General features: G+C 58.3%; 1 long non-coding RNA gene across 1 annotated transcript; it reads right to left on the bottom strand.

Moving 5' to 3' along the window:
- Positions 1-4,569: 4,569 nt before the first annotated feature.
- On the bottom strand, positions 4,570-5,840 carry LOC120228018. The gene is made up of 2 exons (XR_005527384.1): positions 5,010-5,840; positions 4,570-4,924 (listed from the first exon to the last, which is right to left on the bottom strand). It is a non-coding gene; the product is annotated as an uncharacterized LOC120228018 (long non-coding RNA).
- Between the last annotated feature and the right edge of the window lie 19,150 nt (positions 5,841-24,990).

Genomic DNA, 24,990 nt, shown 5'->3' with positions numbered 1-24,990 from the left:
GCACCAGCGCTCTCCCCCGAATCCCCTGGCCATGCGAGGCCCAGATGCCTGGGTGACCACGCCTGATAGACACACAGATGTGCCTCCCTGTCCCCTGAAACCTGGGCCTCCCACACAGACCGTGGCTCAGGCGCAGGACGACCATCATGTCGGGCCACCTGCCCCCAACTGTTTGCTGGGTGAGCCTGGAGGCTAGATCGCAGGTGTGTGCAGGGCAGCCGCAGGGGTCAGCATGCTCGGGAGGCAGCGGGGAGGCTGTCTGCAGAAGCAGCTGGCAGTCCCGGGAGCCCCGAGGAGAGTGAAGGTCCTGAGGACGCCCCCACAGGGCTAACCCCCGCCCTATCTCTCTTTCACCTCCTTCCAAGGGTGGCTGCCATGCTCAGGACAGCAGCTCTTCCAGGGTACTTGGTGGGGGGCAGGATTTGAGGAAGGGTCTGCTCCCACCCCCAGCCCTGCCCCAGCACCCTGGGCATTGGCTCTGGGTGGACATGAAAATGGGGGACTAGCCTGGACCCCCTCCTGGGCAGCCTTGGCCGGCCCCTTGCTCACCTGGCAAACATTTCCCAACACTTGCTCCCAGCTGAGCCAGGAGCTGGACACTGGGGAGCTGGGAGTCAGGCCGGCCCGCATGGGGCTGGAGGCTGTGAGTGAGGTTCCTCAGACAGGGCATGTGTGAGTGTCACAGGCCAGGGACACACTCAAGGCCCAGAATGGGGGCCCCGGGGTCCATGATGCAGGCTCTCTGATGGGCCAGGCCAGGACACAGAAGGGGGTCCAACAGGGCTGCCCAGCCAGGGGGACCCCCTCTCTGGGGATCCCCACTCCCTCTTCCCCACCCCTTGCTTTTGCTGCCACCTGCACCATGGGGGGTGGGGTGGAGCTGCTTCCTCCACACAGACCCACTGAAGGAGCCCCAGGTGGTTTAGCAGGGTCCACTGGGTCCTGTCACCCAGTCACCTTCCTTGCCCTGGGCTGTGCAACTTGGAAACGATGCCTCCATGGCCAGTGTCCCCATACAGACCCTGCACTTTAATTATGGCAAAGCAGGCTGGATGCTGGTGACTAAAGCCGGGCAGCTGCTGGTGGGGACAGGAACACCAATGGGCTCCTGGGTGATGGTGGACGGGCCAGGGGACACCGCTGGGCACAGGCTTCACCCCAAAGTTGGATCCTGAGCAAGGGGTTGGGATCTCTTTCTGGGCTTCCTGGCTCTGGTGCAGAGCCAGTAGCAGGAAGATGCCCCTGTGCTGGCCAGGGTCAGTGCTCCTGACTCTGGCCTCAGTGACAACCCCCACCACGCAGGGGTCTTAAGGGGCTCTCTGAGGGGCTCCTGCCTCTGTCTATGGAGGTGGGGGCTGACTCCCCAGCTAGGTGTGGCATCCGTGTTTGGACCAGCCAACACCTGTTCTGACTGGAGCAGGGTAGGAGGCGGGAGAGCAGGGGGTCCTGTGCACTGCCAGGGGGCCTGGACTGTGCTCCAGGAGCATCAGGGGGGCCACGGGAGAGATTTAATCTGGAGAAGGACTCATGGTGTTCACATTGGCAGGGCTCCAGGGAAGTGGATGGGGAATGGGGGGCTGTGAGGAGGCTGGGGCTGGGGTGCCCTGAACAGTGGGGATGCCTGCGGGCGAGAGGGTCCAGAGGCAGGAAGAGCCTGCGGTGAGCTGTGTGGAGAGCAGAATCCTGTCAGGCTCTGAGGGCCTCGAGGGGTCTCCTGCTGTGGGGACCTCGCAAAGGGATGTGATCATACTTGTGCACAGAAAGGTCTCTTGGGCTGCTGGGGACAGATCTGAGGGGCCCAAATGCCATCAGGGGCATGAAGGAAGCTGTTACAAGTGGACACAGGGGCTCAAGAGTGAAACAAGGCCACCAGGCCACAGGACCAGGTGGCTGGGGGCTCAATGTGGCCGTGGGAGGAGGAGCAGGTTTGGTGGCATCCGTGCCAACGCCACTTGTCCAGCCGGGGAGCGCCCTCCTGGCCACGATGCTGCCCGATTAGCAGGCCTTCGCTACCCCTGCCTCTCCCCACTTACCCCTGTCCCCTCGCCCACCCTGTCCACACCCCAGGTAACACTGTTGACTGGTAATTCTCCTGATCCCTTTATCCTGTGCTTTAATAAATAATTTACCTGAATTATTCACATGGAAATTTCAACATTATTAAAAATTAACCAACTTAAATGAGTCCATGGTAAATAGCTGGGGTGGCTCTTTGGAGGGTGGGAAGCTGCAGATAGGACAGGAGGCAGTCCCCAGGCAGCGTGGCCGGACAGCAGGTGGGGGCAGGTAAGCAGGGCAGGTGAGCAAGGTGGGGAGGGCCATGAGCAGGGCAGGTGAGGAGAGCAGGTGGGGGGACAGGTGAGCAGGGCAGGTGAGCAGGGCAGGGGGGGGGGGCAGGTGAGCGGGGGGGATGGGCAAATGCAAGGCAGGTGAGCAGGGCAGGTGAGGTGGGGGTGGGGGGTGGGCAGGGACTCTCCAGGTACCATGGGGTCAGCTGGGAGCAGGAGGCCAGTGGGCACCCATTCCCTGCAAGCTGTGCAGCCTCAGGAAAGAGTCCCGGCCTCTCTGGACCTTTGGGATGATGGGGTGACCCTGCCATGCTCCGAGGAGCACAGGGGAGATTGCAAGAGGAGGGAGTCAGTGGGACCATGTGATGGGAACCCGGGGGTCGGCCTCCCGTCTGGAGGGTAGAAGGTTGCTTGTTGCCAGCTGGGCGGCTTGGAGAGGAGCTCCCTGGGCCGGGCAGGCGCCCTGGCACATGTGCCCCATGGTAGCTGCAGGGTCTGGTGCAGAGTGTTGCCAAGGGACAGTGGGTCAGTCAGCGCAGAGTTGGGGCCGTGTGGATGTCTTTCACACTGAGTCAGATCTGCACAGCCCAGCTGCCTGGTCACCTGAGTAAATGTTGTTTAGCTTTGTTTACTTTTACTACAAGGCCCAGGTGAAGGGTGCTGAGGTTTGGGGAAATGCTCTCTTTTACGAGCCTCGTCCCCTCTCCATGGGGTTTGAGGCTGGCCAGGGGCTTATGCACGGGGTGGTGCAGAAAGCCTACCCAGCAGTGAGCTGGGGTGCAGCTCAGGGAGCCCGACCTGGGACCCTCGCCTGCCTGCCACACTGAGCAACACCATCCTCACCCTTTATCCCCAGCAGTTTGGGATCTTTGAGTGCCACTGTCCCCAAATCCCAGGAGGAGACAGGCAGTGACAGACTGCCATGCAAGGTGGGCCCTGAGCCAGGGTTTGGATCTGAGTGTCTAGTCCCCTCCCCACCACTCTCTGCTGGGCCCATCTAGGAATGGCCCCCAAGCCCAGTGGCCAGTGAATACACTAACGGTTCCAGGTGGGCCTAACCCAGCTTTCTGTAGATGGCGGCGTGCTGATTCTAAAGTTCATGCAGAAATGCAAAGCCTAGACAATAGTTAAAAAAAAAAAAAAAAAAAACACTTTGAAAGTGTTTTTCAAAGAGCTGGAGGACTAACATTCTCGATTTTCAGACGTCTTGTAACGCTCCACTCATAAAGAGAGTGTGAGCCCGGTGTGAAGAACAGACAAACAGACCAATGGAACAGAATATGTGGGCACCCGGTTTTGGACAAAACTGGAAGGGCAAAGTCAGTGTGGAAAAGCTGGTTTTTCCACAAACAGTGCTGGAGTAACTGGACACCCATGTAAAAAACGAAAACACCAAAAAACAGAACTATGATCCACGCCTCACCCCGTATGTAAATATTAAATCCAATGGATCACAGACCTCGAAGTAAAGCTCCCGAACTATAACACTTGTTCTGGGTGTTTACAAAGATAAAATCTTTCATAAAATGCTTTTACAAAGATAAAATCTTCCTAAACATGGGGTAGGTAAAGATTTCTTAGATATGACACCAAAAGCATGATCCATAAAATAAAATATTCATAAACTGGACTTTATCAAAACGACAACCTCTGTTCTTTGAAAGACACTAAGAGAACAAAGTGACAAACCATAAAAGGGGAGGAAATCTTTGCAAACTGTATGCCTGATATAAGACTTTGTACCAGAATATATAAAGAGTGCTCAAGACTCAACAATAAGAAACCAGTAAAAACAGTCAAAACTTGGTAAAATATTTCAATCCTAATTTCCCCCAAGATGTACAGATGGCAAAGAAGTACAGAAAGATGCTGACCAGCCACGTCCTTGGGAAACGCCACGCCCACACTGAGACACGCCACCCTACACACAGCCTAGGGCAGCTAAGAGTAAGATCGACCACAGTCAGGGTCGGGCACAGTGTGGAAACTTGCATGCATCTTGGGCAGGAATGGAGAACGGTGCAGCTGCTTTGGAAAACAGTGTGGCAGTGCTTAAGATGTTAATGTTTATTTCTGGTGGGGGGGGGCAGAGAGAGAGGAAGACACAGAGTCCGAAGCAGCTCCAAGCTCTGAGCTGTCAGCACAGAGCCTGATGCAGGGCTCGAACCCACAAACCGTGAGATCATGACCTGAGCTGAGATGGGACACTTAACCAACTGAGCCCCCCAGGTGCCCCACCAATACACCCTTTAAATATGTGAAGTCAATGAGACATCAGTAAAACTGTCAAGAAAATTAAAAATACACAGGTTTGGGTTCAGCCAGTGTGGGGTGGCCCGAGACTCTGTGTTTGTAGCCTGCCCCCAGGCCCAGCCTGCACCGCTCACGCTCGGGCCCTGTGCCCTGCCCAGTATCCTTGCCGGCACACCCACTCAACCTCGGTCCAGCCCATGCTCAAGGGGTCTCCGATTGTCTCTTTGGCCTCCCTTGGCTGGGAATCAGTCTTCCTTTGTCTTTCGAGGAATCGACATTTCAAACAGTCCAGGCAAGTCACCGGTCGAACACCCCTCCTTCCACGTGGGCCTGCATCCTGTGTGATGTTTCTTCCTGACGTGGGCCAGGGGCTGAGGGGACTCCTGTGACACAGGCAGGGGCTGGAGTCACAGTGGGCAGACGCCCAACACAGTGGGGACGCCCTCCCCCTCACACCCTGTGTCTTACGTTATTGGTGATTCTCGCTCCAATCAATGGTTTCTATGGGGCAGCCAAAGGTGAATTCTGGAATTCCATATTCTTTCTCTGTGTGTTGTCTTCCGGAAGGGCCTCCCTCCCCCTGTATTTGTGCACGTGTTCCGCCAGTAACTGCAGAACGAGGTCCGGCCCTCTGGGGCGTCTGAGAGCAGGGGGTGCCCCCGTCCCCGCACCCCCTCCTCCAGAACTGACCAGGAGGGAGAACCAGAAGTTGGAAGGCACTGCCTGCGGGTGATGGCCCCGCCCACAGCTGGGGGCCCTGCAGACGCACACAAGCCCAGGCGGCAAAGTCCTAGTCCATCTCACAGGTGGGACGTGGGCTCGGAGGGACAGTGCCCAGGTCAGGGCTACCGGGCAGTGGAGCAGGAGGGCGAGGCACGCAGAACTTTCTGGCAGGAGGGAGCGCTCTGCACCGCCTGGTCAACAGCAGCGCCACATGAGCCTGCGGACTCATTCAAAAAGCAGAAAGAAACAGTGACGTTAATTTCAATACTACATTGTATCAACTCAGTGTGCTGAAACATTACTGTTTAACACCTAGTCACCGTGGAAATCATTAGTGAGATAGTGTAGTTTTCTCCCCAGACGCTCTTCTCTTCCAAACTTGACGCGTATTTCACATGCACTCTCACCTGTTTGGACCAGCCACGCTTCCAGCGCTTGGTGGCCCGTGTGACTCCAGCAGGGTCATCCCGTCTGGACCATGGTGATGCCTCAGGAGTGTATACAGTTGTCAAAACTCATCGGATGGTATGCTTAAAGTGGGAGCACTCTACAGAGTATAAATTATACTTCAATACAATCGATTAACTGTAGCATTAAATAAAATGGTTTGATTTTGATTAAATAGGAAATTGATTAAATTTTAGAGCCCAGGCACCTTTGAGAGGCAGGTGGACAGGGAGCGCTACAGAGCAGGCAGGTGGCGGCACCACGGGTCTGAGCCGCCGGGGCTTCCCACCGTCGGAGGCGCGGGCAGAGCATGGACACGGGTTTAATTAACGGGCCCAGCTACCCACACCTCCAGCGGAGGCCAGGCGGCCAGCATGTGGCCAGGGAGGGGCCGCTGCCTCACCTGCCTCGGGCCGACTTTAAGTTAATAAAATCACATCCGAGGGATGACCCCAGAGCCGGCTCCGCCGCTCTCCTGAAGGCCATGCAGGCCCCTCATAAAAGGTTATTAAGGAAAGTAAATAACTCGGGGTGGGAGGGGTGCCTCCTGGCCTGGACCAGGGCCGGGCTGGCAGTGGGTGGGAGGCCGCCGCAGGAAGGGGTGGGCGGGCCGACTCTTGTCTGGAAACCTGGGGTACAAGGTGAGGAGAGAAGGATGCAGGAGCAAGCTTACCCCAGGGAGGCGTCCCACTCTCGATGGGGGGGGCAGTGTAGTCACTGAGCACAAAGTGTCCAGCATACTAGGACCACTGGCCAGAGCGGCTCTTCACTCTCTTTGTCCTTGACCCCGGGGTTCTTAAGGCGGTGAAGGAGGGCTGTGTAGGACCCGTGTCTCAGAGGACCCTCTGGGGCTGTGGGCGAGGCCCCATCTCTGAACCAGAGCTGCAGGGAGACAGGTGCGTCCTGGGTTCAGGGGCTGTCCCATACGGCCTGTACGACGGAGGGGGGAGGGGATATTCCTCGTCTGGGCCTCCATTTGCTTATCTGTAAACAGTGAAGTGTCACCACAGTGACACCTGAAAGACCCACTGGTGCATCCTGTCACTGTCGTGGAGGATGTTTTGCAAACTGTACAGGGCTGTGCACATGTGAAAGAGAACAGCCACCGCTCTTGTGGCACCGGGGCGTGGAGCTGCTGTGCTCTGGGGCAGCGTGGGCAGCGGTGGGCACCCAGTTGCCCCGAAGGTCCTGGTCCTGTCCCAATAGCTCTGTGATTCCCGTCCCTCCTGCCTCTCAAGCTGCTGGACTCAGGGTTCTTGATCGAAGGTCTGGAGCAGAGAGGTCGGGAGGCCACCGCCCGTCGTGGGTTTAAAACGTGTCCACAGAAAAGTGGTGACAAAGTCCCTTCCCCTCAGCAGCAGGCTGGGTTCGGTGACCTGCATCTAACAGAGGGAATGTGGCACGGCAGACAGTGTGGGGGCTCTGGGATGAGGTTCTGAGGGTGCCGCAGCCCTCTCGCCCCCTCGGGCCCCTCGCAGGGGAAGCCTGGGGGCTCTAGGAACATTCCCACATCAGGACCGGGGCCTCCTGCCTGCAGCGGGGCGGCCCTGGAAGGTGGCACGCGGGGCAAGGGACCCGTGGCTTCCCCGCAGGCAGACGCCTACGATGTCTGGGGAATTCACTTCACGGCAAGAGACCACCTGTCTGGAGTGTCCCCCTCCTCTCTGGCCGGCTCCACGGCCACATGGTATTAGCTTTATCCCCTGCGGATGCCACACCAGAGGATTTTTATGATGATATGATACTTGGGAACAAATCTAACAAAACGTGTGCTCTGAGACCAGGAAACACTGTCGAGGCCGATTTAAGAAAGACACTCTATGTTCCTAGATCGGGCAGATGTCAGCACTCCGTAATTTCCACAGATTTGGTGAATCTTTATACAAATCCTGGTTTTTATTTATTCACGTTTTTTTTTGGCAGAAATTAACAAGAGGATCTTAAAATTCAGTGGAAGTTCAAGCGGCCAAGAAAACCAAAACAATCCTGAGAAAGAAGAAATAATGAGGAGGACGCATGTGTCCTGATTTAAAGTTATCACAAGGGCGCCTGGGGGCTCAGTCAGCTGAGCATCTGACTCTTGATTTCAGCTCAGGTCAAGATCTCACAGTCGTGAGCCCTGGGTTGGGCTCTGTGCTGACAGCGAGAGCCCACTTTGGATTCCCTCTCTGCCTCTCTCTGCCCCTCCCCTGCTCATGCTCTCTCTCTCTCTCAAATAAGTAAATACAAAGGTGCAGCAATCATGACACAGTGGTACCAGCGCAAGGACAACCATGGGGCTCACGGACATAACTGGGGTCCAGAGTGACCCCGACACTTGCTGTCCACTGACCTCTGACAAGGGTGCGGATACAGTTCAGTAGGGCAAAGACAGCCTTTTGAGCCAACGGTGCCAGCACGCTGGGCATCCACACGCGAGAGGGAAGCTCCTCTCCCTCCCTTCGAGAAAGGTGGACTCACATTATATCAAGACCTATACGTGATGGCCAAGGCCGCGAAAGTCTCAGAAGACGGGGACTCAAGTGTCCATGACGTTGGGCTGGACGATGACTTCTTGGCTGTGACACCCACAGCACCAGCAACAGAAGAACAAAGAGATCAACTGGATGTCATCAAAATCTACAACTTTTGTGTCTCAAAGGACAGCAGCAAGGAAGTGACAGGACAGCCCACAGAATGAGAGAAAATGTCTGCAAATCACATATGCAATACAGCATTTGTGCCTCGAAAATATGGTAAAAGAGACAAGGGACCCAATTTTTAAGACGAGGCAAGGATCTGAATGGACATTTCTTCAAAGAAGGTACACAGATGGCCCATGAGCCAGGAAACGGTGCCTCGGGAGCTGGTGTCCGTGCAGGTCACAGCCCCAGCGGGACAGGACATCACAGCCGACAGGGTGCCCCCAGTTAACGAGGCAGACGGCACGTGCTGGAGAGGACGCCGACACTCTGGAACGCTCGTGTGCTGTCGGTGGCAACGCAGAACGGAAAGCGCTCTGGTCGTCCCTCTGACAGTTAAACACAGAGCAGTCATGTGACCCAGCAATTCCACTCCTGGGCATGTGGCCAAGAGAGGGTGAGCCCAGCCGCACACAAAACTGCGCATGGATGCCGACAGCACCGTTGCGTGTGATTCCCCAAGCCGGAGAGAGCCCAGGTGCCCACCGGTGGGTGAGCGGGTGAGGCCAGGATGCTGTACCTGAACCACAGAGTATTACTCAGCCACAGAAAGGAACAGGGTGCAGATGCGTGCTGCAGTGTGGACCGTGGGCAGAGGCCCCGTGGCCTCCATTCCTATGTGGCATCCGGCATGCACAAGTCCACAGAATTATGTGGCAGGTTAGGGGTTGCTGGGAGCTGGGTGCTCTGAGGGGAACGGGGGTGGGTGCCACGGGGCAGGGGCTGCCACCGGGGGTACGGAGGTGTCATGGAACTGGCTGCATGTACCTGCGGAGGCATGGGACAATGGGACAGCGCACCATGCGGGGGTGCATGGTGTGGGAATCCTACCTTGGTGAAAGTGTTAGAACCAAGCATACTTGTGTGTGCATGACCGGTGGACGAGGTGCCCGGGCCTCCCTAAGTCATGGACCCGGTTCCCGCGCTTGGGGTGGGTGAGCGCCAGCCTCTGCCTCCCCTGTGCGGGGCTGCTGGCCGCAGGGTGCCCCTGGCTGGCCTGGAAATGCCTGGATGCTAGAGCCCCTCCCCAGGGCAGCCTGCCACCATGACTGAGTGACGGGGCACCAAGACAGGGCAACCTCTGGGGTGCCGATCCCACTCCGCAGGCCCCAAGGCGCCAGCCTCAGCTGGACCACCCAGGGATCCCCTGGGGAGAGCTGGCAGGGGGTTGCCTTAGTCGTGTCTGTGCGCTGGATTCAGGGTCCAGGGCGTTTCCTCCGTCCCATCCTCAGGTGACCTTCTTCACCGTCCCCATCTGGTGCACACAGATGTGGGGCTCAGACAGGGCAAAGGGGGAGGGCCCCACTCCCGTGTCTCTGGTGTTGGGTTGGACCAGAGCCCTGAGTCTCAGACGTATTTGGAGTCTACTGGCTGGCGCTCCCCGGCCCCTGATATGGGGGTCCTGTGCGTGTTTGCCTGAGGGCTTTGGGGGTGCTCTGCCCCTCCCTCTGCTCCCCCAGAGCCCACCCCGGAAATTGTGACCCTGCCCCAGGGGATTTGATGTGCTCTAGGGACAGACACCTCGTGGCGTGAACCCAGGGATGTGAATACCTCACCCCCACGCTGCCCTGAGAGCTGAGGAGGGGGACAGACAAGGACAGAACAACAAGCCTTTGCTCAGCACCCACTGTGTGTCTGCCTGCACTGGGGATGGACCACCGAGGAGATCTCATGGCATCCAAAGGACCTGTCAGGCCGCTCAGGACTCTGCTGTCCAGATGGGGAGACAGGTTCACGTGGGGGAAGGGTCTTGTGTCAGCAAGTCAGGGAGGAGCCAAGATGTGGAGCCAGCTCAGCCGGACCCCAGGGTCCTCGCTCCTCCTGTGGGGTGCCATGTCTGGTTGATTCCCCCCCAGTGTGGGCGGGCACCCCAGAATCTGCAGGATGGCCCCAAGCCTCCTTCAGGCCCACAAGTGGCAGGAAGAGCTGGGGGCCATGCAGAGCACTCCCCGCCTCTCTGAAGAGGACACCCAGACCCGCCCGGCCTCTGACTCTGCCCCTCACCTGGGAAAAGTGAGCTCTAACTCACTGGCCAGGAGCAAGGGGGGGTTCACACGGCCAGCGCCCCTCAACATTTGGGAGCCGCTGTCATTCTTTTCCGCCTGCCCAGGCTCCGGGGTTTTCCAGAAGCTCCGAGGGTAAGAGCCCACACTCCGGAACTGGCTACCCCCGGGAGCCTGGAGGCCGTCCACTGCTGGGGCCCAGCAAGGCCCCTGCCCGGCACGGTTGACTTCGCCTCTGAATTAATCTGGATTTTTAAGCACAATTAAAGAGGTAATCAGGGTCAGCAGTGCCTTTCAAACACAGTTTAGCACAAAATCCTAATGCAGGAATTACACAAATGGATATTGTCAATATAATGGATTCCCACCAATTGCACTAAACAAGGTTGCATCAGGGCTGCGAGCCGCGTGTGGCGCGGGCTAATTCGGCGGCACCTTGGTGGAGGCAGGAGGAGGACCAGAGCCGAGCCGGCTGCAGCCCCACATTCATTACCGGGCAGCTTGTAACACGTTTCAGAGAATTCATTAGGGAAGGAAAACAGTAAAATTTGAAGTTATTTGTAAACCCGACGGGGGAAACATGCATCATTTCGCAGAAGGAAACGTGTCGATTCCAGACGGAGCCGCGTGGGGGGGAGCGGAGGGTGTGGGAACCAGCGGGGGCAGGAGGCGGGGGAGGGGCTCACCGGGAGGCCCTTGAGGAGGACCCCCGTCTGCAGGCCCTGTGCTCACCCCAGCAGGGGCAGGGAGGTGGGGAGGGGCTCACCCGGGAGGCACATGGGGAGCACCCCATGTGCAGACCTCGAGCTCACCCTCTTCTCTGTGAGAAGAGTGGCTGCAGTTCCCACGGAGCACACAGAGGACCATGGGGACCCGAGGGGGCAGGACTTCATCCATGGTCACACAACAGAGGCAAAGCCAGCCAGAACCAGGCTCCCCTGAGGTTGGGATAGAGCCGGCAGGCCCCACAAGAGCACAATGGGGGCACTGGGCCATGGTAGCACTGCCGTCCCTTCTGCTCCCCTTCCTGCTGGCAGCCTCCCTCCTGTCTCTCCTGCCTCACCCCTACGCCCCATCACAGGCTGGAATCCTGCCCCAGCATGGAGCCTAAGCTGCCTCCAGGGCCCATGACTGTCCCTCCCCAGACAGTACCTGCCAGGCCCCTTTCCTCCCAGTTCTGCCCACACCCTGGTTATGATATCAGCACGTGCCCCCTGATTTCTAGTCTCTGAGCCTCCAGACCCTGAGTGCCTGGACCCATGGGGAGAGACCCCTGAGCATCCTCCTGCCTCCCCGAGAGGGAGGGGTACACCCCCATTTACAGACACCTCGCCTGGATGAGGGCGCCACAGCGGGAGTTCAAAGGCCCCCCTGGAAACCTCCTGGCTCGGTCCAGCCACCAGCCGCCCTGAGCACACCAGCAGCAGGGACCCAAGTGCATCAGGGGGAGGCTCAGCCGGGTGGGTCTGGGGGCTCTGTGGACGTGTCAGGTCAGGGCACAGCCCCCAGGTGCGGCCAGGTGGTAAGCCCCCTGACCTGTCATGGGGCGTGAGCCCTGCACCCTGGAGGGCAATGGCAACGCCACTGTGACCCACATGAGACAGGCTGGGAAGAGGGCAGGGAGGGTGGACGGGGCGGCGGGCTGACGCTAGCACCAGGAGGTTTCCAGCTGGCCCAGCGGTGAGTCTGTCATGGGGGCATCAGATGCTGATACCAGCCTGTGAGCACCAGCCGCGGAGGGAGGTGTTTGGGGGCCGTCGTGGTGAGAACACATATTCAGCAGGGTCTGTCCCCGTCAGGGCTCCCCTGCGGCAGGTGTGGTCCTCAGGCAGTGGGGAGGTGGCCCCTGTGGGGCTGACAGGCCGGCCCTGGCTCTGGGCAAGGGGACAGGCCTGGAGACCCAGACTGCCACGGTTGGTGTCACCTTCTGCGGTAGAACTGCCCGCCTGGGTCTTCTGGCATAAGGAGACCCCAGGCCGCAGGTGGCTGTGCGCAGGCGGTGACCCCTGAGTCTGTCTCCTGGCCCCTCCACATCACACAAGGACCTGCTCCGAGGCCGGCTGCAGCCCCCCCCCCAGAAGCCTCACCTTTAGGGTGCCCCCACCATGGGAACGGGTCAGGGCTGAGGCTGTCCCTTCCGCCCGGGGTGCAGAGGTTAATGGAGGCAGTGGGGTGGCGAGGAGAGACGTGGAGGGGCCGCTGGGAGGAGCCCCGTCTCTTCCGGCTGGGACAGAATGAGGACAGATCAAAGCTCAGGGTTTATGAGCCTTTGCGGGTGGCAGAGGAAGTGGCCTGGGGGTGGGCCCAGGGCTGGCGCTACAGTCCCGAGATGCGCGGGTGGGCAGGTAGGGTCCCAGTCAGGGCCCCAACTGCACACTGGTGCTTAACACCCTCACAGCAGCCGAGGAGGTGGGGGCTTTCTCCCCACTTGACAGATGTGGAAACTGAGGCTCGGGGCTGGATGACTCGCCCAAGGTCACGCAGCTGGCCAGGGTACAAGCCAGGATTAGACCAGGCCTGGGTGAGGGTCTCCCCTCCATCTCTGTCTTGCATCTCTCCCGCCCCACCCCCCACCCCACCGTGTGCTCTCTGCCCTGGGCACCAGGCCCCTTCCAGGTTCTAACTCTGTCCCCTCCAGTTCCCACGGGCCCAGCCCCAAGGCGGGGAGTGACTGCTGCCCAGACACCTGCGGCTCTGCTCCGGAGCTCCTGCCCCAGCCCCAGCCCCACCCAGGCCGTGCTGCCTGACCCCACATCTGTTTTCCCGGGGCTCCCGCCAGGGAGAGGCAGAGACACAGTAAGCCCCTCCTCTGCCTGTCCTCCCCATCCTTCCCTTTCTCCTCCCGCCTCCACCCCACAGGCCCTCGCCCCTGCCCTGTGCCAGCCGTCTCTAGCCGGTGAGCACAGCCTGCAAGCCAGCTCCACCATCACCTCCTCAGGAGGGAAGACACAGCTGGAAGTCTCCCCATTCTGACCGGACTGTGCTGTTCGATGCAGCCCAGGGCAGGGGCTCTGGGGCCCTCCCCACCAGTCCCCTCTGAGGTCAGGTGGAAGGGAAGCCCCGGCCTTTCCAAGAGTCTAGTCCAAGGGAAGCCCCGGCCTTTCCAAGAGTCTAGTCCAGCCCTGCAAGTTCCCGCTGTGTGACTCAAGCAAGGCTCTTGGCCTCTCTGAGCACAGAACACTGACCCCCACAGCGTTCCTGGGCCAACTGTTAATGTCATCCCTACTTTACGGCTAGGCAAACTGAGGCTCAGCCCAAGGAACCCACTCCCTGCCCCCCGTCCTCCTTCCCTGCCAGGGCCACCCACTGGTGCTTTCCAAGGGTGGAATTTAATTAAGCTAGTTTGTAATTACCTTGCTGCATCCTTACTTAATAAAACTCAAGGGAGTTTTAATTTTTTTGCTTTATTTAAAAATTTCATCACCACCTGCCAACACGGGGGAGAGAGGTCCTCGCACAGTTAGCCTGTGTGCCTGGCTACGGGCTCAGGGGGCAGCCCCGGTGCCCGCCCAGCTCAGGTGTATTGACCCACCTGGTTGTCACCTGGACTGGGTACTGTCCGCCCCAGGGACACGCCCCAGGGACCTCCCGTTTCTCTGTCCCCTCCCAGCAAGCCCCGCCTGCCTCTCGGAGATGGGGAGGGAGAGGGTGAGGGAGGAGGGGGGCAGTCAAACTAGAAAACTCCTGGGCCTGCCGTCTTTGTCAGTGGAGACATAGCATGTGCAAAGGTCCAGGGGCTTTCTGGGTGTGGGTGGCAGGCTGCTCACCGGCTGTGGGGGCGTGGCCAGGGCTCAGCAGGAAAAGTGAGCAGGGGCCCGGCTGAGGAAGCCCTGAGTCAGCCTTCCAGGTCTCTGTCCCTTGAGGGTTTCCTGAGGACCAATGTGCTTGGGCTGTGGCAGGTGCTGGCCTGCATTGCTTGCTCCACAGACAGGCTGCTGGGCTCACCTGGCTTCTTCGTTTTATTTTTCTATTTTTTAATTTTTTAAAAGAAATCCTTTTTTTAAAGTTTCTATTTATTTATTTTGAGAGAGAGAGGGAGAGCACAAGCAGGGGAGGGACAGAGAGAGAGAGAGATTGAGTCCCAAGAAGGCTCTGCCCTGAGCCCAATGCCAGGCTTGATCTCACAATCAGCAAGATCATGACCTGAGCTGAAATCAAGAATCGGGACACTTAACCAACTGGGCCACCCAGGCATCCCTTGTTTAGCCTTTTAGAATGTGGAATCTGTTATCGAACTGAAAGACCAGGAGAGTTCACCTGAAACTCACTTTCCTGGCTTCTTGTAGAGAGCTGGCAGAGGCCCCGGGGTGAGTGCTGGCAACCCCCCACCCCCCGCCACGGGTGAATGCTGGCGGACCCCCAGAAGGTGACATCAACCTGCAGCTGAGAGGTGGCTGCCAGGTGTGGTGGTTGAGGCTGTGCACTCAGTCTGGCAGCACTTTCTGATCCAATCCTCACCACTCATGGAGCCGTCCCCCCAAATCCTGGAGCCCCCCCTCAAGCTCCATCCTCCACAAGTCGGCACCAGGCCTCAGGCCCCAGGGCGCAAGCTAGATGCAGGCCGGTGAATGCTGCTCAGGGCCCCGCCCAGCCCGGGGAAGAGCACCCCCGCTCTCTGTGCCCTGTTCACCCCAACTCAGGCTAAGAGGCCTTGGCCAGGACAGCCCCTAGACCCAGTCTCAGTGCAGGTGGGGACACACCATTCCTAGCTCTGGGGTCCGGGCACTGCCCCGGTCCCGGAGGCCCTAGGAGCTGCTCCCTAGACCACTGTCTGTCCGAGACCGGGCGCTGACAGATTGACATGGCAGGTTAATAAGTGCCTCCCTTCCCCCTAAAGGCTAATTAAATATTAATCGGTCTGGTGAGGTCAGCAGAAATCACTCGGCGGCAGAGTGAGATGCGGTTAATGAATTCTGCCAAGGGTCTGGCCAAAGCGCCCTGCACGCCCCCTAGCTGCCCTCCACACTTACCGGCCCCTGTGGCGTGGCTTCTAAGGCCCTCACCTCACCTCACAGCACCTGGAGGGGGTGGGCGGAAGGTCCTGTCCCTGCTGTCCCCCTGCCCAGCACCCGTGGCTCTCTGCTCCCTGGATACCTTCCCGGTGTCCATGACGGCGGCCCCACACGGTCATGTGCCCAGCAGCTGGGGCCAGTCGGGGGCCTCCTGGTGTCCCTCAGCTCAGGACGACCCAGGGACCTGAGGGGGAGCGGCCTGCGATGTGACTGAGCGGAGGTGGTGGGTGTGGCTGGTGAGGCAGGACCTGTCCCCTCTCTGCCCACCGTCTGGTGACCATGGGAGACACCATATTTATTGAAGACACGCCGGAGGCCCAGACGGGGTGCTCGCTCAAGCGGGCTGGGGTGGGGCGGGGTGTGGGCTGAGGCCAGGGGCCCGGGGCCAACACCGCCGTGCCGTGGGCCCACAGGAGGGCCCGGGCAGTGGGCTGCAGTGTGACAGGTGGGGCCCGGGCCCAGGGTCAGGGATGTGATGGGCAGCCAGCAGCTCCCCACCGTGTTGGCTTGGGGCCACCCCATCCCAGCTCCGGGCGCACCTCCAGGAGGGGGGGAGAGCCCTGCCTCGGTCTCTGCTCCAGTCCACGCTAATTTTTTATTTATTTGAAAGTGGGACTGGAAGTGGTTTGAAAGTGAGTCAGAGTAATTAGGGGCTCCTGCTGACGGATGGCACTGGAGGGACGCAGGGATTCTTTATTACCCAGTCACTTGCCGGAAAGGTTAGAGGCTGAGAAGTAATTATTTTTCCTTTCTCTCTCCCACCCATCCTCTCTGCTGGAAGGGGGTACTGCGGCAGGAGAGAGCAGTTTGGAGGTCCGGGACTGGGCCCCACCCCCACTCTGCCTGGGAGAGGGGGGTTGACAGGAGGGCCTTCTGCAGGAAGTTCTGGGGGTCACGGAGCCTCTGAGGGGCCACCCCAGCCCTCTCCCAAAGGCCGTAGCCGGGGCAAGGCCCTGGCTTACTTGGGGTTCTGGGGCACACTGAGGTACGTTGAGGAGCTGTGCACATACCCACCAGAAAGCAGCCCAGGCAGCTGGCACAGCAGGTGCAAAGGCCCTGGGGTGGGAATGGGTTGGCAGACTGCAGGGCCAGAGCAGGAGAATGAGGCCTCGCTGCGCCAGGCCACGCTAAGGACTCTGGGTTTTCTTTCAAGTGTTTTCTGAAACTTTTGGAGCACTAAGAGTGGGGCACGTGTGACCCACCCACTCTCTTCACCTGCTCAGGGCGGGTTTTCAAAGTGTAAAACTCAAGGCGCCTGGTGGTTCAGTCGGTTACGTGTCCAATTCTTGATTTCTGCTCAGGTCGTGATCTCACTGTTTGTGAGATTGAGCCCTGCGTTGGGCTCTGCGCTGACAGCGTGGAGCCTGCTTGGGATTCTCCATCTCTCCCTCTCTATCTGCCTCTCACAATAAATAAATAAACTTTTAAAAAGCATACCAAGCCCCCTCCGTCGCCCACATGTGTCCCAGGCTGGCTCGGTCTTGCCGTCCCCACCCGCTCTGTCCTGGGGCTGCACCCCTCGCCTTCAGGGAGCTCACCTTGTCCCGCTGCAGTCAGATACGGAGCTGGTGGCAGCAAGGGGGAGAAAGCCCAGCCCAGCTGCATGAAACAGAAGAAGGAATTTGAACCGTCTGGATTAGATATCAGGGTTCAGGCATGGTTTGATCCAGGGCTCAGATGTCATCACCAGGATTCATGTCTGGGCTCTGACTTCTCTGCCCTCAGCCTCCAGAAACTATCTGAGGATTTCCACTTCCATCCGGAATACAGTAACAGGGACTAGATTTATGTCCCCACCTGAAACAACTATTTGTAAGGGGGAAAAAAACAGACAAAATATGAGACACGATGACCGTGAAGACGTTGGAGATCAGGCCATGAAGGACAGAGGTTCCAGAAGGCTGAAGAAGAGACGAGGGCAGCCCTGGCATTGAAAGGATCTCCAGACTATGAGGCAGAAACGGGGAACCCACTCCCCGAGTTGCAGAGACAGAGCTCAAGTTCCAGGGGACCGAGGAGGGAGGCGCAGGACAGTGTGCCAGGAAGGACGGGCCCTCACAGAGAGCACACAGAGAGCACACAGAGGGCATCTGTGGGGCCCCCCGAGCGTTCAGGCGGGTGCTGATTACTGCATGGCAGTGAGGACAGTACCCAAGACCCAGGACAGAACCATGTGCAAGGACGAGCAAATATTCCAGTGCCTCTTCCGAGCAGCCAGATTCACGACAGAAAAGCCATCATTCACAGGGCCTTGGGAAGAATGTTCAGGAAGGCCTTTCCTCAGTCGTGAGGAGTCAGCAGGACAGACAGAGAACACTCCAGATGCACGGTCAACAGTGACAGTAAGGTTGTGTCCCTGTGATGTAGCTGCATCCCCAAAACACAGGTCAGTATATTTGCAGAAGTACAAAAACATTCTGCAACTGGGCGCCTGGGGGCCTCAGTCGGATAAGTGTCCGGCTTTGGCTCAGGTCATGATCTCAGTCCATGGGTTTGAGCCCCGCATCAGGCTCTGTGCTGACAGCTCAGGGCCTGGAGCTGCTTCAGATTCTGTGTTTCCCTTTCTCTCTGCCCCTCTCTCACTTGCTTTCTGTCTCCCTCTCTCTCTCAAAATAAAATAAAGACATTAAAAATTTAAAAAAAAAAAAGCCTTCCGCAATCAAAAAGGCAAAATTCACAATGTGTGGCATCCAATCAAAGATTATCAGGCATGAAAAGAAGCAGAAAAACACAGCCCAGTGTGAGGATAATACTCGATTAATTAACACCAACCCAGAACGGACCCACATGCTGGCAGGCACAGAAAAGGACATTAAATCAGTTACTACTACGCCCCGTGTGTCTGAAAAGTGAAGCAGAGACACACAAACTATGGAAACAAAGGACCCAAACTGAACTTCCAGTGTTGGAAACTAACACAGTGTCTCCGATGCAAATCACCGGACGGCACCGCTAACACACTAGACGCGGCAGCGGCAAAGCTTCGTGACCTCGAAGGTGCAGCCATGACAAGTCTCCAGAGTAAAAAACAAGGCATATTTTTAAATGGAAATGGTGGTTGTCTGACTTGCAGACACCCCGATGCGTGTGTAGCTGGGGCCCTGAAGGAAGACAGGAAGCACAGAAAAGCTGTTTGAGGGGTGCCCGGGGGGCTCAGCCCGTTGAGCATCTGACTGGATCTCAGCGCAGGTCATCATCCCAGGGTCGTGGGGTTGGGCTCTGAGCTGAGTGTGGAGTCTGCTTGGGATTCTCTCTTTTTCTGTTCTCTGTCTCTCTCCCCACCCCCCCAGTCATGCTTGTGCTAAGATAAAATAAAATAAAATAATAAAATAAAATAAAATTTAAAAAAGAAGAAAAGCTATTTGAAGAACTTTAGCTAACAATTTACCAAATGTGAGGAAAGCTACGAGCACAGAGATAAAAGTTCAATGTGCCCTGAGTTTAAGAAACACGAGGGAAATGTGCAGAAGGCCCATCACCGTCCAACTGCCCAAAAGCCGTGATAGAGAGTCAGTCCCGAGGCTCATGGAGAAGGACGGATGCCCGCGAGTAAGGACCAGCGTCGGCAGGCTCCCCTGGGGCTCGCAGGGCGCCGAGCCAGCCGCGGTCTGGAATTCCATGCCCACAGCAGAGATAGCCTCCCACAAAGGGGAGAATGACGCCTTCCGACAACAGCTGGAAGAAATCGTCGCCGACAGGCCCGAGCGCCCAGCAGGGGGAGGACGGGGTGGCAGCAGCGGGGCCAGAAGTGTGCGGGTCAACGCGCAGTGAGCCTCTCAGGCAGCAGCGGCCTGGCTCTCGAGCCACGCTGCCTGCAGACGGTGCCCACAGCAGGACGTCGGCAGCGGGGAGAACCCGGCCAGGGCACACGGTGCCACTTCCTGAAACTGCACGTGAGTCTACAATTGTCTCTAAATTAAAAGTTTAATGAAATTTTTCAAATTTAAACTTTTTGATTAAAAAGTCAATAAAAATGGACGGAAGAAGCTATGATGAGCAAAATATCTAAGTGTTAAGTAAAGATAGGATCTAGAGGGGGACAGGTGGGCGTAGAGGGAGAGAGGGCGAGGCCAGGCCGTTCTGGGACCTCGTGTCTTGACCCTGCGAGCTCAGGAGACAAGAGAAGCTCAGGAACGTGTTTGTTGGGGGGGGGGGGCTGGGGGAGCGGATGGCATGAGGGGAGCGGGGCGGTGGCTGACGGAAGGACACACGGCTCCTGCCACTGCAGGGACGGAACAGAGCTAGAGGGCACGGTGCTCAGTGAGGGAAGCGACACACCCAGAGCAGGCACATCTGGAGACGGAGTGTGGGGGGGGGGGCAGCGTCCAGGGGGCCAGGTGGAGAGTGACCACCAATGGGCAGGGGCCTCCCTTTCGGCTGGGAAGCGGGACTGGCGTGGTCGTGCGGCACTGTAAACATATTTAATGCCACTGAACTGTTCCCTTTAGAGCGGTTAGGGCAGGGGCGCCTGGGGGGGCTTGGGCAGTTAAGCATCCGACTCTTGGTTTTGCCTCAGGTCATGATCTCACGTTCATGAGTTTCAGCCCTGTATGGGGCTCTGTGCTGACAGCTCGGAGCCTGGAGCCTCTTTCAGATTCTGTCTCTCCCTCTCTCTCTGCCCCTGCCCTACTTGCTCTCTCTCTCTTAAAAATAAATACACATTAAAAAAAAAGTCCTTTGCCAATTTTAAAAATGGATTAATTGTCATTTTATTATTGAGCTGGGAGTTTTCATTTACGGTCCTTTATGTATTCTGGATACAAGTCCCTTATCAGAAATAGTATTTGTATAAATAGTTTTTCTCATTCTGTGGGTTAGCTTTTAACTTTCATTTTTAAATAAAAATTTTGAAATGCTAAAAGTACAGTTTATATTCTTGAAGGGGCACCTGGGTGGCTCACTCGCTTGAGTGTTTGACTTCGGCTCAGGTCGCGATCTCATGGTTTATGAGTTCCAGCCCTGCATCAGGCTCTGTGCTGACAGCTCAGGGACTGGAGCTGCTTCAGATTCTGTGTCTCCCTCTCTCCCTGCCCCTCCCCTGCTCACACTCTGTCTCTCAAAAATAAATAAAAATGTTGCAAAAATAAATTTAAAACAAAAAGAGCTTCTCCAAGGTGTGGGCACTTGGAGGCCTGTTGGGCTTGGCAGGCAAGCTGCCTAGGCCTGGAGAAGTAGGGAGGGCTGAGGCCTTGAGAGGAAGAGCAGGTGAGCTGAGGAAACACACCCCTTCCCTCCTTCGTCGCCTGCCCTAAACCAGAGAGCAAGAGCCTGCGGTGAAGCCAACTCCCCTCCTGGGGCCCAGAGCAGAGAGAAGGGAGGAGCCTGGGCGTGAAGGGGTTCTCAGTGCCCCCTCCCGTTCAGTCCACAGCACCCCTGCCTCTCACCTGGACACCTGCACCTGGCTTCCCATCAGCCCCCACCCAAGCCCCTTACAAAGTGTCCTTTAAAATGTCAACCACACAGTGTCACTCACTGTCCTCTCTACGCCTCCTCCGTGGCCCCCACACCCTGGAAGACAAGGCCAGCGGCCTCTGCTGAAACATGCTGCATGTGGGGCTCCCACCGCTCACTCATGTCCACACCCTGCCTGCCTACTCGTTGCGGCTCCAAGCTCTCCTGCCTTCTCTCCTGTCTCAGGGACTTTGCACTGGCTGTTCCACTCACTGGGAATGCTTTTCCCTGCCCACTCTGCCTGGTTGGCGCTGCCCCCTCTATCAGGTCCTGGCTCCAGTGTGGTTCCACTCCCTCCATAAAGACCCTCACAGCATACCCGCCACCCCCACCCCAATGTGCCCACCTGGAAGTCAATGGGGGTAGGAGCCTGGCGTGGGGAGGGCACCCAGGGATCAGTTGCAGGGGATATAAGTGAGTGACTGGGGGTGGACGGTACATGAGGGCGCAGGTGAGCCTCCAGTAATAGCAGCAGATGGGCCCTGTCAGTAGCTTCTCTCACTGATGGCCAGACGCTGATGGGGAGGCAAGGCTCTGGGAAGGGGGCAACTGGGCTGTGCCCACCTCCTGAGGACCCCAGGAACTGTCGACGGCAGGGTGCTTTGCCTTTCTGGCCTCAGTTTCCCTGCCTGTAAAATGGGCACATTTGTGGACCTCCCCTTGCCGAGCTGCACACATGGAAAGTGCTACCAATGGGCCACAGCCCTTTCTTGCAAGGGTAGAGCCCCCACCCTCACCCCTGTACTGCCAGGGACTCAGCCTCGTGGCTGACGCTGTGCACTGAGCCCTGGAACGCAGCTGCCGGGCTCCCTGGGGCTGAGGGCGGGCAGGAGGAAGCCGGCCCTGCTGACCGGAGGACCAGCTTAGGCTCCAGGGGGCAGGAGGGGGGCGGGCAGAGCCCCAGAGGAGCGGGCGCGCGAGCCCCGGTAGTGGCCGTCTGTCCGGCTGTCTGGCTGTCAGTCTTCACGGGCGGCCTGCCCAGCCCGGGCTGGCGGGCGGCTGCCGGGCGCGCAGCTGTTTGCTGGGCCTTGTCGTGAACCAAACACGGTGGCTGTTTAACGATTGAACCACACTAATGAATATTGGGCCAGATATTTTCGAGGCCTGTTCCGACTGATTACTTGGAGAGCCGAGTGCGCCTCCCAATTACCCAGGCAATTAGGCGGCTAATTAAACACTTACCCTTCGCTTCATAAACAGGCGTGCACGGGTGGGAGCCGGGCTGGCTCGGGTGTCTGCAGAGCACTGACTGTCAGAGCCCCATGCGCACCCCCAGGGTCTCGGGACCAGCAAAAGGGCTATCCTGACCTCCCAGGGGCAGAGGGTGGCCTTCCCAGCTCTGCCCCTGTCCTCGCTCCCAGAAGCCCTCCGCCTGTCCCGGCCCAAAGGCCTCTGCTTGCTGACCACGGGGTGCCTGTCTGCCTCCTGGCGCTGATCGCTGCCTGCAGGGCGTCTGTCCCCCTTTTTCCGTGCTCTCCGAGGAGCACAGCCGGCACGCCCCCTAGCCAGAGTGATTTTTCTGGAAAATCTGTGTCAGGTACGGTGGGTTTTTTTTTTTAATGTTTTATTTATTTTTGAGAAAGAGATAGAAAGACAGCATGAGCAGGGGAGGGTCAGAGAGAGAGGGAGACACAGAATCTGAAACAGGCTCCAGGCTCTGAGATGGCTGTCAGCACAGAGCCCGATGCGGGGCTCGAACCCACGAACCATGAGATCATGACCTGAGCCGAAATCGGATGCTTAACCGACTGAGCCACCCAGGTGTCCCAGGTACAGTGGTTTTAAAACACGGCCCCCAGTTGTTCTGATATTCCTCCTGTGCAGGGGTGCCTGTTGGCTCGCCTCAGGTCTCGGCTGTTCTGTGATGGCTTCAGGCAGTGGATGCTGCATGCCTCGAGGGCTGGCTCCACGAGGCCTGAGGGCCCCGCCCGCCATGCTGCACACGCACCTGCACACACACAGCTGCACGCACGCACCGGTGTGCGCCTCCAGACGGAGCCCTGGTCTGCAGAACCCTTCTCCTCCGTGGCTCTGCTCAGGGTGCGCCTCATTCACCTGGTCACGGCCCATCTTCCCATCTGGATCATGTGCCCCTCCCGGGAGGGCCCCGGGGCACCCCCTCTGCCCAGGCTGGACACTGGTAGCTACTCAGAGAATGACGCACACAGAGAAAAGGCCAGGTGGACATCCCAGAGGTTGGGGACCATGCCTTACACTCACTGAGGACATCAGAGAGAGACAGATCCTCACTTCCAGGGCACGCACGCACAGGTGCACACATGCACACACACCCCTTCCTTCCCATAGGAGTGTGCAGGACGAGGGGGGAGGTATGGAGCAGGACTTCCTGTGGCCAGAAGGCCACTCCTGGGCACAGATGTGAGTGCCTCTCCCAGTCCACTCTGGGGGGTAGTTCCGTGCCCACCACAGCCCCCTCCCCGGGCCCAGAGGGATGGTGTGAAGATGGGTACACTGCTTCCAGGAGCCCCCTTGCCTCTGGTTCTGTGATTCCCCAGGGCCCCTCTGTACAACTGCACTCCCACCCTCCCTGAGTCCCTTCTGGGCCCACATCCCAGGCCTGGCAGGACTTGGGAAAGATGCAAATTCCATCCCTCCTGATCCCAGCCCCTCGTGGATCCCAGCCCCTCCTGGACCCAGCCTCTCCTGATCCCAGCCTCTCCTGATCCCAGCCCCTCCTTACGCAGTCCCTCCTGATCCTAGCACCTCCTGATCCCAGCCCCTCCTCGAAAGGTCCAGAACCTCACAGCTTCCTCACTCTGACTTATAGCCCTGAGGCAGAAAGCCCCGGAAGCTGGGCTGAGCCGAGGCCTGGCAGAGACGTGCTGTCCACCCCCCAGAGAGCCGGTACTCTCACCAACCCCACAGATGCCTGGGGTGGACAGGAAGGAGCGAGGACAGGTAGCCAGGACCCGCATTCCTGGGCCAGGTTTCCAGAACAGAGCACCAGCTTGGGTGTTCAGACAAGCAAGGTTGACCCTCCACCAGTTCCAAGGTCAGATGTCTGAACTCGAGATGTCAGGGCTGTGCTCCCTCCCAGGGCTCCAGGGGTGGGTCCCTCCCACCTCGTCCAGCTCCTGGGGGCTGCCGGCAATCCTGGGCCAGTGGCCATGTCACCCCAACCTCTGCCTCTGTGGCCATGTGGCCTTCTCCCTGCGTGTGTGTCCATGTTCCCCTCTTCTGTGAGGTCACCAGTCCCTGGATTGCAGCCTCAACTTAACCATCACGTCTGCAGGGTCCCTACTTCCAAATAAGGTCGGGTTCATGGGTTCCAGGGTCGGGACACAGGGGGTTCGCAGGTCCCAGGGTCAAGACTTGCATATATCTCCCACGGGCACAGTTCAACCCCAGGAGCCACCACTGCACTGTATGGGCACCGTGTGAACAAGGGCTGCCCCCCTTGCACCTTGGTTTCCCCACACATAGGTCTGAGGGACACAGGGCCCGACCCCTTTAATGAGCATGCAAGGAACACTGACCCCAGCCCCAATTTCCACCAACTACTCCTGCCTCAAATCACCCATCACTAAGATTGGGACTCCTCACCCAGGTGCCCGGCATGCATGCCAGCCCTGAGGCAGCCTCATATCCAGCTTGGGAAACAACCAGTTCCACACCTTCTGCAGGCTGGGCAAGGCAAGGGGCATGGGGAGGACTCCCAAGGAGCCAAGGAACAGAGGGCTGGCAGAGCAGGGACTCACTACAGCCTCCTCCTCCAGGGAGAATGCCTGGCTTGCCTCCACACCACCCTGACCCCATCCCATCTCCATTCTCCCCACAGGAGGTGGTTCTGGCCATCTGATCCTGGCACTTGAGGCCTCCAGAGCCACAGCCAGGGCCCCAGGCCCCTGGACCCTTGTCCTCCAGTTTTCCTGCCTCTGGGCCTTTGCACAGCCAGGCAAGCTGCCCAGGTGCCTCTGTGAGCGAGAGGCTGTGCTCTGGTGCCAGACCTGTAAGAAAACAGAGAAAGGGAAGGAGGCAAGGTGGTGCTGTGTGAGAGCAGTGTGTGGACCATAGGAGGCAGGGATGCTGGCTGAGCAGGGCCTCCCAGGGTCTGGGCACTCTGGGACTGTTTGCTCATCTCTAAAGTGGGGGCCACACCGTCCCCGCCTTG

This window comes from Hyaena hyaena, unplaced genomic scaffold (genome assembly GCF_003009895.1).
Source record: "Hyaena hyaena isolate Hyena2069 unplaced genomic scaffold, ASM300989v1 scaffold_20, whole genome shotgun sequence".
Classification (NCBI taxonomy): domain Eukaryota; kingdom Metazoa; phylum Chordata; class Mammalia; order Carnivora; family Hyaenidae; genus Hyaena; species Hyaena hyaena.
The sequence above is the reverse complement of the archived record's forward strand: the minus strand, read 5'-3'. Positions and strand labels throughout refer to the sequence as shown.